The sequence below is a fragment of the Chroicocephalus ridibundus genome, chromosome 2 (genome assembly GCF_963924245.1).
Source record: "Chroicocephalus ridibundus chromosome 2, bChrRid1.1, whole genome shotgun sequence".
Taxonomy (NCBI): Eukaryota; Metazoa; Chordata; class Aves; order Charadriiformes; family Laridae; genus Chroicocephalus; species Chroicocephalus ridibundus.
Genome location: NC_086285.1, coordinates 13,144,904 through 13,161,316, shown reverse-complemented (window position 1 = coordinate 13,161,316; position 16,413 = coordinate 13,144,904).

The following is a 16,413-nucleotide window of genomic DNA, read 5'->3' as shown; positions in this document are numbered from 1 at the left end:
CAACAGGGAAGGGCTGGTGACCAACGTGAGGCTCAGGGATAACCTTGGCTGCAGTGACCACGAAGCGATAGAATTTAAGATCCTCAGGGCAACTAGGAGGATATATTCCAAGCTTACGACCCTGGACTTTAGGCATGCAGACTTTGATCGCTTCAGGGATTTGCTGGCCAAAGTGCCGTGGGAGAAAGCTCTAGAGGGAAGGGGGGCCCAGGACAGCTGGTCAGTATTCAAGGATCACCTTCTCCGTGTCCAGGAGCAAACTATACTGACAAAAAGGAAGGGAGGAAAGAATGCTAGGAGACATGCCTGGATGAACAGGGAGCTCCTGGACACACTGTCACACAAAAAGAAACTTTATAAGGAGTGGAAGAAAGGACAGCTAGAATGGGGGGCATATAAGGAAGCTGTCCGAACAGCAAGAGACCTGGTGAGAAAAGCTAAAGCTCAGTTAGAATTAAATCTAGCCAAGGAGATCAAGGGAAACAGCAAAAATTTCTATAGGTGCATTAATGGTAAGAAGACGACTAGGGAGGGTGTGGGCCCCCTCAGAAAGGAAAAGGGGGAGCTGGTGACAAGTGATATGGAGAAGGCCGAGGTTCTCAACAACTTCTTTTCCTCAGTCTTCACTGGCGAGGGCTCCAGCCACACTCCCGGCGTCACAGAAGACAATGGCAGGGGTTGGACAGAACTGCCCATCGTAAGTGAAGATCAGGTTCGTGACCATCTGATGAACCTGAAAGTGAACAAGTCCACAGGAACTGACAGGTTACACCCACGGGTACTGAAGGAACTGGCAGATGAGGTTGCTAAACCTCTCTCTATTATATTCCAAAAGTCATGGCAGTCTGGTGAAGTCCCCACTGACAAGAAAAGGGGAAACATAATCCCCATTTTCAAAAAGGGAAATGAGGAGGAACCAGGGAACAATAGGCCAGTCGCTCTCACCTCTGTGCCTGGTAAGATTATGGAGCAGATCCTCCTGGAGGCACTGCTGAGGCAGAAGAATAATGACGAGGTGATTGGGTACAATCAGTGCAGCTTCATCAAGGGCAAATCGTGCCTGACAAACCTGGTGGCCTTCTATGAGAAGGTCACAACATCAGTAGACAAGGGGAGAGCAACTGATGTCATTTACCCGGACCTGAGCAAAGCCTTTGACACTGTCCCGCATGACATCCTGGTCTCCAAGCTGATAAAATATGGGTTTGATGGACTGACAATTCAGTGGATAAAGAACTGGCTTGACGGCTGCACCCAAAGAGTGGCTGTCAATGGGTCCATGTCCAAGTGGAGTCCCTCAAGGATCAGTACTGGGACCGGTCTTTTTTCACATCTTCGTCAGCAACATGGACAGTGGCGTAGAGTGCACCCTCAGCAAGTTTGCCGACGACACCAAGCTGTGTGGGGCGGCTGACACGCTGGAGGGAAGAGATGCCAGCCAGAGGGACCTTGACAAGCTGGAGAGGTGGGCCCATGCCAACCTCATGAAGTTCAACAAGACCAAGTGCAAGGTCCTCCATCTGGGTCGGGGCAATCCCAAGCACCGATATAGGCTGGTCAGTGACTGACTTGAGAGCAGCCCTGAAGAAAAGGACTTGCGGGTGCTGGTAGATGAGAGGCTCAACGTGAGCCATCAGTGTGCACTAGCAGCCCAGAAAGCCAATCGTATCCTGGGCTGCATCAGGAGAAGCATGGCCAGAGGGTCAAGGGAAGTGATTGTCCCCCTCTACTCCACTCTCGTGAGACCCCACCTGGAGTACTGTGTCAAGTTCCGGAGCCCCTACTACAAGAGAGATATGGACATGCTGGAAAGTGTCCAGAGAAGGGCCACGAGGATGATCAGAGGGCTGGAGCACCTCTCCTATGAGGACAGACTGAGAGAGTTGGGGTTGTTCAGTCTGGAGAAATGAAGGCTCCGAGGACACCTTACAATGGCCTACCAGTATCTTAAGGGGGTCTACAAGAAAGCTGGTGAGGGACTTTTTAGGATGTCGGGTAATGGTAGGACTAGAGGGAATGGATTAAAACTAGAGACGGGTCGATTCAGACTGGACGTTAGGAAGCAGTTCTTCACCATGAGGGTGGTGAGACACTGGAGCAGGTTGCCCAGAGAGGTGGTGGAAGCCCCATCCCTGGAAGTTTTTAAGGCCAGGCTGGATGGGGCTCTGAGCAACTTGGTCTAGTGGGAGGTGTCCCTGCCCAGGGCAGGGGGGTTGGAACTAGATGATCTTTAAGGTCCCTTCCATCCCCAACAATTCTATGATTCTATAATTATTACACAAATCCAAGTAAGAACTGAATTTGTCCCGTAGACCTCTAACACTAGAGTTCGCCAATGAAAATCCTTAATAACTGTACTGAGGACAGTGAATTTTCTCCATTGTACAAGTGGTATAAAACAGCAATGTATAACCTCTGGTGGAAAATATGCTGCTCTTATCTACCACTGTTCATCAGCAGGCATCTAAGCCCCTAACAGGATATGCAGGTATTACTGTCTATATATTACAGGAGGAAAAGAAATTATTTTGTCAAAGCAAGAAGCAAGCCTGTGGTATAAATGAGACATTTTTGTAGATCTGACTCGTCAGTCCACAGTCCTGCCATACACAATGTCCTGTAGGCTATGCCAGCTCTGCAAACTGGCTGTTAGAGTAGAAAACAATGATGCAAGCACCACAGCCAGCGGTTTTTAAGAGAAAAATCTAAATAAAATATATTATAGTAATAAAACAAATTAGCAGCTGTTATCCTGAGGCAACAGTAATGAAGCCCTCACAAAACAGGCCTTTATTAGAAGTAGTAACAGTAATCATAAGTTCAAGTTTAACTAAGTGAGCCATTAAAAGTGGAATGCTGAAATGAACTGAACCAAATGACAAAGTAAAACATGCCTGGGGCAATGAACAGGTTTTTAATTTGTTTAACTTCAATCTCTCTGGTGTCTGGCTCTAAAAAATGATGTGACAAAAGACTCCTCGCTACATTCTAGTCTGAATGCTAAATAAATTAGTAGTACATAGCCTATTCATCTCCCACAGTGCTAACATCACTAGTCCTCCCTGGCTTTGTGTGTTGGTTTTCCATTATTCAGAGAAAAGCATGGTCCCTCCAGCCATAAGCAGTCATGGATTTTCATACAGTAGAGCTACCAGATCCCATATTCAGTCATTATTTGCCATAACAGAGGATTCTAGGCTCAAATTTAGCAGTAAAATCACATTGAAAATTTCTTGTACTGAGCTTTTTCTGATCGTCTCATTCTAGGGGGGGAGCGCTGTTGGTGGGAACAGCTGGGTGTGTGCCACCCCTCTGCAGGCACATTCAGGTAGACCTGGCATCTGCTGGATACTGTACAGGCATGCGTCATCCAGAGCAGCCTTTGGACCTCTCTAGGATGTTCTCAGAAGCTGTGACCCCAAAATCAGGATGGAAAAGAACACCAAATTAGGTTAAAGTCACATTTTTCAAACTTCTCTAGACCATGACTTCCTCTACAATTTGTATTTTAGCTTCCTCTAAGATAAAATGGTGGTTATTCTGCAGTATAGTCATAACAGAACTGTTGTTTTGTTCATATTTACTTCTCTGATTTTAATTCAAGACTGGGCTTAGCTCCTATAATCCTGTTTTGCTTTTGTGAAAATACATTTTCTTGTGTACCAAAATGTTAATGAAAAATAGTACCAGAGAAATAAAGGTAACTATGATTTTCAAATAGCATTTATAAAAGTACTTTAAATATTGTAAATAGCTATTTCCATCACCAAGCATAGTGAAGAAAGTTAACTAGAAAAAAATGCCATAATGACTTTCAAGGATTTACTGAAGGCAAAAAATTGCATTTTATAAATCAAATTCCTTAAAAATGCTGACTTAGTTTCAAAATCATTTTCTCTACTTATCTACCGAGTTTCTCCTTGCTGTGCTAGATATTGTACAGTGAGCTTATATGAACTGTGAAAATGGATTTGTGATTTTTAAGCTGGCAAATCTAAACCAAAATAGTAGTTGCCATTTAAAAAAAATGAAACCCCTGCATCAACAGCTTCTGTTGTTAAAACAACAATCAAAATTTGACCAGTCAAAATCTGATTATTACAAACATCATTACAAAATAGAGTTTTTTTCATTTTTCACTTTATTTATGAGTCAGTGAGACAGTTCTCTCGTGAACAACTGCATGCTACTCTAAATGTAAATAACTTCTATAAAATCCATCTGTGCCTGGAATACTAGGAGTTACAGAAGCAAAACCTGAAAAAAAAAAAAAAGTAGAACTGATTAGCTTATTAGGACAACTTCATATGTCGTAGTCTATATAAGAACGTAAGAACTGCTGTGCAGTGTGTGATCCAACTGTCCTCCTTCTGGTAGTGGTAAATACTGGACATACACTGGGAAAAAAATATGAAAAAGGGGCAACTTAGATATATACCTCTTAGTCTCTGGCAAACAATAGGGTAGGGTCTTCCTGAATCTGATGTTGCATCCAGATTTTTTCATTTAATAACTACTACTAGACTTATGATTGCCTACTCACTTTTTTTGAAACCACCAGCATCTATAATATCCATGACAACCTGTGGCACTCATTTTCACAATTTAAATACATCAGAGTGTAAAGAGAAGCATGGAAGAAAAGTAGAAGACAAAAAGCACCTTTCTTTTTGATTTACACTCACAGTGAAGTAATTTTGATGGTAGTGCACAATTCTACAATGGTAGCCAATAATGACTAATCACAGTTATTGCCAGTAATGACTAACCATATTCCATTAACTTTCTATGAACTATTCGTAGTTTATACAGATTTTAATTTCCTATATGAATAAATGGAAGACTGAAGTAAAACCTAAAGAATCACACATGCTACATCCATACTGCAAAATTCGTCAATCTTAATCTAGGTTAGGATAGCTTGTACTCCCTCTTCATCCACACCTGCTCATCCTCCCTTGAGTATATGGGCCATATCCACACTACACATTATTTGAATCTGGGTGTCATTTAGGCCCCACCTGTTGCCCTCGTGATTCTAAAAAATAATTATTTTTGGTTGTATGTTGGGTTTTTTTTTCAGTTTCAAGTACCTGAAATAGTAAGTGTACAAACCTTGGAATAGTGTTGGAGTACACTGCAGGAGGGTGAATACAGCCAAGTGAGGTATAGACTCCTCCATAATACCTCATGTGAGCAGTTTCTAGAGTGAACTACATACAGAACTTTAGCTGGATAATTTCTTATCTATCAGATTCCTCACAAAAAGGAGGTTGGGAATTTGTGCTCAATGGATACAGTAGGATATTAGACCTGACAATGTGCTGAGGAGCCATAATTTGCCAATGCAGTTGTACCCACAAAGAATATTTCATGGCTTTTTCCCATTCACAGGGAAACCCTAGGGCCTTCTGACATTTCAAGTTATTCAGAGACTCAATCGATCTGCAAATATCCTACACAGCAAACCCTGAGCTAAAAACGTCCTGCCACGTCCCTCACAAGTGAGGTTTGGTGTCCTAAATGATGGCAAAACACTCAAGGAAACACCAGTCTGTGAAACATGATGTCTTCTCTGGGTTCAAAGAAATCAGTCTTGTCATCAGTATTGAAAAATTCCTTGCGGGAAAATCATTCCTGAGGTGGTGAGAACTTTTAAATTTTGCCTTTTCAGGAAAAGTTCATTGTCTTACCACTGGAAATGACCCTTAAGCTGAAAGAGGAGATCTCATTCAATTCTGTTTCTTAAGGGACCACTATGCACATCATCAAAAATTGCCAGTCTCTCAATGTGGGTTGGTTTGGGTTTTTTTTAACCATTATTCATGGCAAGCAAAGGCAAGATTTGTATCTTATAGTTATGACCTTCGTAATGGTAACACATCTGAATAACCACTGTGTGTGCATGGCAAAGTGGTAGAGTTAGGAACACTTTTCTTCTGCATACATCATTCACCAACTATTTGAACTCTATAATATTTTACAGAGCACATAATTTGTACACATTAGAAACCACAGGGAAATATAATTAAAAAATTGATATAACAAGTTCTGATTTTGATATGCGCTTACAAGTTTTTTAAATTTAGGTCTAAGTATTTAGACAAGAAGTGAATATAAATGACATAGCCAGCAGGTGCAAGACAAATGATGAAAGGGCTAATGAGATTTTGATCTTCCTTCTTTCAGTGAAATTAAATTTAATTTTCTACTGCTCTGAACATACACTTCTATTTATTCCTATTTGTTTTTAGGAAATTTTCTAAGATCCTGGTTATACCAGTAGAAAGGAGGTGAACATGTGTGCCAATATTCAAACTGCTATAGTAAAATGTATTTAACGCACATCGTTTAAGAATAGAAATTGTCAAAATAGATTTGATCAATAGTTCTACAACGTTTTTCTGTTTCTAATGGCATCCTCTACAAGTTTCTTCAAAGGAACTTACAGATTGCACAATAATTTTTCTATAGATTAAGTTTCTTCCTAACTTCCTAAATTAATGGTTCACTTATGCCCTGAGGAATGCCTGTATTTCTTTTCTAAAAATATTATTTTATATCCTATCTAAAGTAACTATGGATGTTCTCATTATCCTTATAAAGGCTTAATCCTTTTTTAATTCCTGCTAAGCTCTTGGTCTGAATGCTATATTGTGACAATGGGTTCTAATAATGTATTATTGTGTCTTTGACTATTTAAAATCCCTCTTAGCCCATGTTTCCAAGTATGTTTCACCTGACATTTTTTTCACTGCAGGATTTCACAAAAAAGAAAAACTCACTTCTTTGAAAGCCATGTTCAGCTAACCTCTTGAGTCTTACCCATTTAGATATGCATTTTCCTCTTTCTTCCTTTTTATTTTTTTTTTAATTTTATTTTGTTATTATTTGAGATTGTTAAAGGCAAGGCAGATTCAGTGGTTAAAGTATTAGCTTGACCAGTGTTTCCTTGTTGAGCAGCTTCTACCTATATGATCCTGAGCAAATCATTGAGGAGTTTTGCCACAGTGACTCATTGGTACAAAGGAAATAGTCATATTTTCTATCTTAAAATGCATTCAGCAACTCCCAGTGTGGTAGCTGGGGCTATCTATGTAGGTATATTAAGAAGATAGTGTCACTAGTTTTTTTAAAGCTTTTGCTTTGGCTAGATTCCTTTTTTCTTTTTATTTTAATCCTGACATTTTTATTCACAGTGTTTGTTTTTTCTACAATTCCTTTACTGAGGATGTTGGATTTAGTTATATGTTAATCACAATTACCTAGAAACTCAACTATATTAATTTATGAAACAACTTCCTTGTGTTACAATATATGGCTCTGTACCACACCATCCTGTGTGGTACAGAAAAATAGCTGCTTCAGGAAACATTTAGAATATCAAGAAATTAATTTACATTTAATCTAGTCAGATTATTTGACCAGTATATATGTGGGTGCCTCAAGGACTTCACGATTACTATTTTATAAAATGCTGAGTCTTTGCCTTTGGTTTCTTTGTTGGGTGATAAGAACTGAATGCGTCAATTAATTATTTGCTGAATTTTGTTTGGACATAGCTAGGTTAACTATTTAGTAACAATTTTGACAGAAAATATAGCTGTTGGATGACACTTCAGAAAGAGTTAAAACGTTTATACAGAATAATCATTAATACCATTTAAATTAAAAAATAAAGGAATTATCCAGAGGAGGCCAACCTGACACGTCTGCTCCTAACTACTTCTCTTCATGTGAACTACAAATAAGATACTCTAAGAAATATATGAGTAATTTTATGCATGAATTGCATTTTTTTTTCATAGTAAGATTCATATTGAAGAAAAGAAGGTCTTTGTTCCCCTAGGTAAAGTCAAACAGGGCATACTTCTCATTTGGCCTTTTTCTAGTTACAGTGATTTAGTGAAATCATTATTTTAAGTAAAAATTCTTATTAAATACTGCATTTATATTGCAAGGATGACTCCTATCTACACATTTAAGCAGCTTCATTACACTGTTAGTTCTGCTTTGTCAGTATTTCTGTGTTAAACTGTTCATATGACTAATTAAAATGTGATTCTAAATTCTATTTGTTATTACTTCTATTATCTTTCTTATAACACACCGGCATAACATGTTTATGGCTTCTGTAAGCTAATCTAATTTAATATTTTGCTCGTAAGTGAGTAATGCCCTGAATAACAACAGCTGCCCTTGGAATACTGATTTAAATACACACACACACACACACACACACACACACACACTAGTTAGACTGCTAGTTTTTACCTAATTCCAGCCATGTCTCCTTTCTGTCACTCCAGAGAGGCAAATCTTTCCATGGATGACATACTCAAATGGAGATGTTAATTTGTGTTCAATTAAAGGAAAGAGAATTGGGTGTATGGAAATTGTATGCACACTATATCCAATTCAAGGACAAAAGGAAAACAAGCATATAAAGGAAATGTATTTTGTTATTTCATGTTGCTCAGATTGTGGAAAAGCAGATATAGTCTTCTTTCTTCTAGAAGAATATTAAACATATTAAATATACCATATTTCTTGGTTGCATGGCCTTTAGTGTGTGGGCTTTGCATCTCCATCACCCTTAATCCTTTCTACCAAGCAGCACTGAGTTTCCTTGTTGTCCTGTTTATATTTCTTCTCTCTTTGGAGGCATCATTGGAGCCATAGATTTGAAAATTATATTACAAAATTCAAAGTTAAGCTATATAGTATCTTGGTTTTGTTCCCGTTGCACATAGTGTCTTCAAATTGTGATCCTTTTGACTGTTCCTAACTTAGATATTCAGAAACATGGGTAGCTTGCCCAAAGGGGCTTGTAGTTTGATATGCCAGGCAGTAACTTTTAGCTAAAGAGTTGATTGTCGAGTTTTAGGTGGTAATGGTTCCTTTTAATAACCCAAACCAAGACAATGTATGATTAAAGGTTGTTTTGGAGTTGGCAGAAAAGCAGTGATTGTGCAAAGCCTTCTAAGAATATTTTGAGTGCCTAAGAAATTATTTAGTTTTGTCTTCACTTGAACTGAAACATAACATTTCTCAAAGTCAGTAGAAATGTTTGCACCAAAGTTCACACAATATGAACATATTAGAAAAAAGAATTGTTAGATTTTAAAAAACAATAAATCTGTCACATTGAAAGGCACAGAAAACTGAGTTTTCGCTGAGATTATTTACCATTTTGATACATATTACAAAGAGGAATCTAGTCAGCAGTTATGTTTCTTTTATCTGAAGAATTTTATTCTCCTCCATTGAAGTAAAGAAAATCAACAACTCAAATACCATTGAAAATCCAGTCAGTATCTATAGCATATATTTTCCAAGTTCTGCTTTGGTCTATTCCAAGTCTATTGTTGTCATTTCTGAGCATCTTGCAGTCACATTTTGAGCTATGCGCCTAACATCTGAACTTTCTGTAGGTGAACTACAACCCCAGCTATCTCCAGCCAGAGGACTTAAGTATGCCTTTAAAAACAACAGTAACAATAGCCTTGTAAGGGACTTCCTAGTTATCAATGTCAATTTTTCAAACCACCTTGTACTGAATGAGCAATTTGTCTCATGGATGTATCTAGACATGCATTGTCTATCGTATTATATTCTTTTCTAAGTTTTCCATTGTTAATGCAAGTGCCCAGCTTCTTAAACTTGAAGAAGCAGTTAGTGAAAGGTGAATTTCAAACTCATTATAACCGATGAGACCACCTAGAGAGTGGTATTATACTACACTATACTAGGCTACATTAGACGAAGCACCATGGAATGATATTTAGCATAGGAAAATCATATCCTGCCCCAAAGAAATTGCATGAAACAGGTATGATAGATACAACTAAGTAAAAATACCTTATTTCAAAGATAAAGACTGTGGCAGAGTGAAAGGAAAAACCATTCAGATTACAATCAAACCTTCCCAATTCAAAATAATACCTGTACTGAAGAAGCTAAATTATGTATTTGTATGTGTTTATTCAGTATTGTGTTGCTCACTCTTGAAGTTTTATTATGACTTTTGATTTTGCCTATAACATCAGTTTTCAAGATTATATGAATGTGTGTGGCTCAATTTGCATATAGTGACTATAAGGTATATATGCAATAGCTGGAAAGAAAAGTTCAGTAATGTGATGCAAACGTAATTAAAAATTAAAAACATATAAACATTTTAAAAAAAACTAAACCACCTAATTGATTTGATTAGCCTAACACCAAAAGAGGCATGAGTATATCAGAAGGTGCTTTCTCTTAAAAGATTAATACATCTTATGCCACGTACTTCCCTGTTCTTCACTTTTCACAACATAACCAAGAATGGTAAATATGAAATCTTCACGGAAGTTGGCTGAAGAAATAAAAAGCTGATAATGGTTAATTTTGGCTGTCCCGGATATGTGGTTAATTACTGTAATGTAAAACATCTTGAAAAAAAAGTTGAATGCAGATATTACCAATTAACCCACAAATCTAAGAAGCAAAAATCCACAGTTAATAGAACCCTACATAGTCCTTGTAATTAGAAACTCGACATGAGAGTCCGGTGTCACAAGGAAGTGAAATCCTCTAATTATCTGGGATTTGAAAAGCAAAGACAAAATTGAAATGTGGAAGGTTAGGCAGGGAGAAGCAAGACTTTAACCTTACATTGTGAGAAAATGACAGGACTTAGACAACCTCCAATAGGTCATATGTCTGGATATGTGATGGTCTCCATTGGGAATTTTGTCCCAAGTCTTCTTTCCCAAGTTTATCTGTAATAACAACAGCAATAATAACAATACCACCTTTGGAAGACAGCGTGCTGTCAGCCCTGTGCAGGTAAAGCCTGAGTGGTTAGTGTTGGGTCTGGCAGGGACAAGGTTCTTGAATAACATTTTTGGTATCGTACATCAGGAAAAGGAGGTAAATCTGCACTGGTTTAGGCTTAATGTTACAAGGATCTTTTCATTGCACCTGTTTCTTAGAGATCACATCACAGCAACTTGATTTGTTTTGGCTCACTAACAAAAGGCCACATTTTAAAGGCAATGAAATTTGGTTTGCCTTCAAAAGACTACATAAATAAAAGTATCAGTAGAGAAAAAGACACAATATGGACTTCTTCACTATGAAATTAAACTGATACTTTCCATTAAGATGCATAGACGAACTTGTTAATTTATAGAAAGTATCTTCAATTTGTAGGTCACTAATGGATGTACACTACATAAAAACGTAAGCCAATGCAATTTCTGTGAAGCTATCTAAAAGCTTTTATCAAATACACTGTGCAAATAAATTACATGAAGGAAGCAATGCAGTATAGTTGACGGGCAGATGATTACTTCATTTCTTCTCAATCAGGTCCAGTTTCTTTTATTTAAACATCTATTTGAATCAGATAATCGTAAGACATAATATTCTTCAAAATGAATTCTAGCACAAAAAATGTTAAAATTTAATCTCCTGTGTAAAATACTGCCTCGGGCATGTCCAAGACAAAAATATCTGTGATTTCAGAGGGCCAAGGTTACCGCTTCTGTTCTCAGAAATACAGGTAACTTTTGCAGTATACACGAGAAAGCAGAAATCTACAGTCCTAACATCTGCCTTAGGAGGGGTAGCTCTGATCATAGCTCAGGATTTTAGATCCAGACTTTCAGCTGGAACCTACAACTTGATGTATTAAAGAGGTACTGGCAATTTTTTGTTTGTTTTCTTATGGGGACAAAAGATATTTAATGGAATATGGATACGGAATGAAGAAACTACTCAGATGAGAAAAGGATTGCAACTTCAGACCATATTACTCTGTGGATATCATTAACTTGTCCTGGATTTGTTGAGCCATGGCATTTTCATCTGACAGACTCTATAAATCTAATAATCTTTGTTACAAATGCTTACACATATTTCTATGCATTTCAATAAAATTTTTTAAGAGAGATTTTTCCTGGCTGAATAAGGCATTCTACTTTATCCAAAGAAAATAGCTATGTCTGAAAGGGAGAATGTCGTTAGCTGTAATAGCATATCTAACTGGCCCTGAAAAAAGAACTCATTAATTTGTAGCTTGGGCTCATTTTGCACTGAAATATTCATGCAACATCTGAAGGTGTTGTCAGCAAAACATCTGGGTTGAAAACAGAAATCACCATTCACTATACAGAAGTGGTTGCTCATTCCCATCTCCCATATGATTCCTTACATGCTCAGCTTGTCTTGATTATACCCTTTTTCTGCTTCGTTTCTGTGGCATAGATGCATTGGCAATGATTACGAGGATTTTCAAAGCAGAGTAGCTCTTGTAGTGCTATAGGCCAACTTGTTTAGCCTGCAGCATGTTTGTAACGCTCAGGTTGATTATCGCTTCTAACAAAACAGTCCCTAGTGACTCTCAGCTGCATTTGTATATATTTCAGACTGGTGTATGTACTGATATAAGTAGTAAGTAACCTTAAGGAGAAATAATCTTAATTGGTCTACTACTGCAGTGCCTGCTACAGTTCACCACCTTTAGCTGGAGTTATGTACCTTCTTGTCTTGAAAAAACCCACATCCAGGTCTTAGTTACCTGTCTGGATTGCCTGAGTTATGCCGTGACACTTGTATCATCATGATATGCCAGTTTTATCAAGACTGTGCTTGGGTACTGACATGCTCAGCTGGAGCTATATTCAGATCTGAAGCAACAAAAAGGGACTTACTACCTCAGGTCAGTGTTAGCTGTAGAGTCAGTAATGCTGCTGTCCTTTCTTTATATTCTCCTCTATGCCTTAGTGTGTGAGCTTAAAACAAAATTAGTTTTTCCATGGTCTGCCTCTGCTTTGACCAGGCTGTTCTAGTACTTCTTTTCACATACACACACTTCTGTACTTTGTCCCAGCAGGAAGTATTGCAAAGCTCTGAGGTGTTTCATGCAAAGAGAAGACGCACCTGAGGGAGCAGAGCTGTTAACATTTGACCTGGTTATCTAGAGTCTGCTTTAATTCCATGCAGAAAAGTATGTATAATTCACCTCATCTTAAAATACAAGACCAAATCCTGAAAATTTCTCTTCTTGCATGAAAAAACCTCACCTAATGATTAAACTAGGGTGAGTAGGGTGATTAAACCTGGAGTACTGTGTCCAGCTCTGAAGCCCTCAGCACAAGAAGGACATGGACCTGTTGGAGTGGGTCCAGAGGAGGGTCACGAAGATGATCCGAGGGCTGGAGCACCTCTGCTGTGAGGGCAGGCTGAGAGAGTTGGGGTTATTCAGCCTGGAGAAGAGAAGGCTCCAGGGAGACCTTATAGCGGCCTTCCAGTACCTGAAGGGGGCCTATAAGAAAGCTGAGGAGGGGCTGTTTGCAAGGGCATGTAGTGATAGGACGAGGGGCAATGGTTTAAACTAGAGCAGGGCAGGTTTAGATTAGACATTAGGAAGAAGTTCTTTACAATGAGGGTGGTGAGACACTGGAACAGGTTGCCCAGAGAGGTGGTGGAGGCCTCATCCCTGGAGACATTCAAGGCCAGGCTTGATGAGGCTCTGAGCAACCTGATCTAGTTGAAGATGTCCCTGCTCACTGCAGGGGGTTGTTTGGACTGGGTTAACCTTTAAAGGTCCCTTCCAACCCAGCACATTCTGTGATTCTATGATTACTTACGTCACAACAATTGCAAGTTAGGGGGAGCCCTGACAAGGAAAGTGCTATATACCAAACAGAAGTCACGGAAATCACATGGTAAAATGGAAATTCATAGAAAATGTAATTTAGGCAAAGTTTTTTACTCTAACAGTGACTAAAAGCATTGTGGCTGGTTTTTTTATTTGTTTGGGGTTGGGTTTTTTTGGTGCTTGTATGCACCTGAATATATAATAACATATTATATAATACTGTTATGTATTCTATACAAATACATGTATTTAAACTGATTAAATTGATAGCAAATACTATTTTTAAACAGATTGATGCTTATGGTGACTCAATTATATATTTTTTATTTGGAAAAAAAATCCTGGATGATATAATGAAGGAAATAGTATTCTAGAGTGCTCTTTCTTACTTTTGAAGTAGTCCACTCATGAGACCTATTGACGTTAGTTATCTTTGTCAGTCACAAATTACTGGGGCAAAATAATTGGCTAAGATTCCAGGTTTTTTTGATTTTATGTGAAAGGTTGTTTGGAACAATTTCCTGAGTCTGTGACTCCCAGGGAATGCATTGAAATTATGAAATGCTTGTAAATGTGCCAAGACTCTAACTGATTGTAGGTATTGTTGCTATAAAAGACTACCAAATCAGAATGGATGGATTATATACTTAAATTACAAACATGAGCTTTAAAGATGTAACAATATTTTGAGAGTATGAAAAGGACAGTGTCCATAGAAAGGAGAAGGAGGAACTGAAAATAGCCCTAGTGCAAGCGATGTGGCAAGAGATGAACTCCACTTCTAGCAGCAAAGCAAAGGAGCAACAAATTCTAAGACATTTCAGCTTACGAAACAGAAGTCAGCAAAACAGATCCATCAAAATGTGTTTGCTGAGGAAGCTGGAAAATGTGACGGTGAGTAGATCTCAACTAAAGGAAAACCTGCTTAACATGGCATATACTGACAGGGCCACTGAATCTGTAATCAGCCTTTATCTCTTTGTTTTGTGGGTAAAGGACACCAGGGTTGTTAGAACCATGAGCATGGGCATCTGGAGCATTCTTCCCAATCTAATTTTGACTCTTCATCTCCATTCCCAACAGTGCCTTCAAATAAGATGCACACTTGATCCCGAATTTAGCATAAATACACATAAATATACAAAACTTGTCTTTTTCTTTTTCTTCCTTTTTTTTTCTCACCAAAAGGCGGTGCACCAATGGCACACACTAGTTAGTAGCAGGCAGCCACTTCGCTCTTTAAACTCTTCTCAGAAGAACTCAGGCACTGACCTCCAGTGCAGCAGTACCTCTGTATTGATGAATCTGATGAGATTCTCTCAACTCCAGTTCATCTGAATTAATCTGAATTTTCTTGAAACTGATTTCAACATATGTTGTTTTTGTCTTTTTCCTTCTTGATACAAAAAGTTAAGAAATACCCTCTTAGAAATATATCTTCTATTTCATCTTCCAGTTACAAATTATAGACAAGTTTTTGACATTTAGGTCAAACATTCCTTTAAAGACTTGACAAGAAGAAAAGAGAAATGTATGCTAGAAGTATATATGCTTCATTTCAGTTCCTCATGACAAAAAAAGGAGGCGGCGGAATAACTTCACTACATCTTTTATGTCTTCTAATGCCCCAGGCTAATAAAATCAAATGCTTTCTTTAAAGTATAAAGCTATTTCTTAATTCATGCATTTGCAATGTTTCCAACATCATTAAGAACAGATTTCTAAGTCTGCCCTAAGTCACTGAGCATTTCCTTTCCATGACAAGGAATCCACAGAAAAAAATAAATGAATTTATACTAATCAACAACTAATGATACTATAATGAAATTTCTGGATAATTTTCAGTCCTTAGGTACATATTTTCAGCTCTATGCTTGGATGTATCAGGTCTGCTAATAGTAACAGCAAGTATATGTTTATTTTTGGCTTTGGGAATGGAAAATCTTTCAAGTGAAGAACAAAGACATAGGTGTTAATGCTCGATCTTGGAAGGGAGAAGGAAGGAATAGCCCATTGAGGCTCACAAAGACACTGGAAAGTTTGGCAGTGGAAAGAAGCAGAGATTTGGCAGAGGGAAAAACCAGAAAAGAATCTACTTTCAGTGCAGCATAAGAGGGATTCAGCAATCAAAAAAGAAGTCAAGTACAAAGAGGACACTTGAATTCCTTGAAACTGCTCTGACTGTGGTTGAAAAGGCACTCAGAACTGCTGAAGGGACATATGTACATATGACATATGTACATATATATGTGCCAGTATTATCCATATATGTTCTTGCTAACATGAATAGACTTTGATAATTGAGTCTCTTACAAACTGTATACATCTGCTTGCTTCCACTGGTAGCTACCCTGGGAGGCCTTTGCCAATACTGGAGGTCTTTTTCGTACATAGCAAGGAGGCATGGGCAGTTGTGAGGCTGGACATCAGGGGAATTCATTTCCCAGACTTCAGGCCATCAAAGTGCTTTCAACCTGTTGCAGCTGGGTCACATCTCTGTTAACTGGAGGAATTGGTGATTCAAAGCCCTGCTCAGCAGGATGCTCAAGCATCTTCTAAGGTTCAAGTGTGTAATCGGTGCCACTGTTTAAGGGAAACCTCAAATGATTAAAACTGTCCCTAGCTCAAGCTTTGCTAACCAGGTCCTCAAAGAACAAGGGCTTCTGGTAGCACTATCAGCTGATGGCTCTTACTAGAGTAATTATAACTTCACTTTTTCCCATGCTTTATTTAAAATGCAGTTACACTGATTATTCACATGCTTG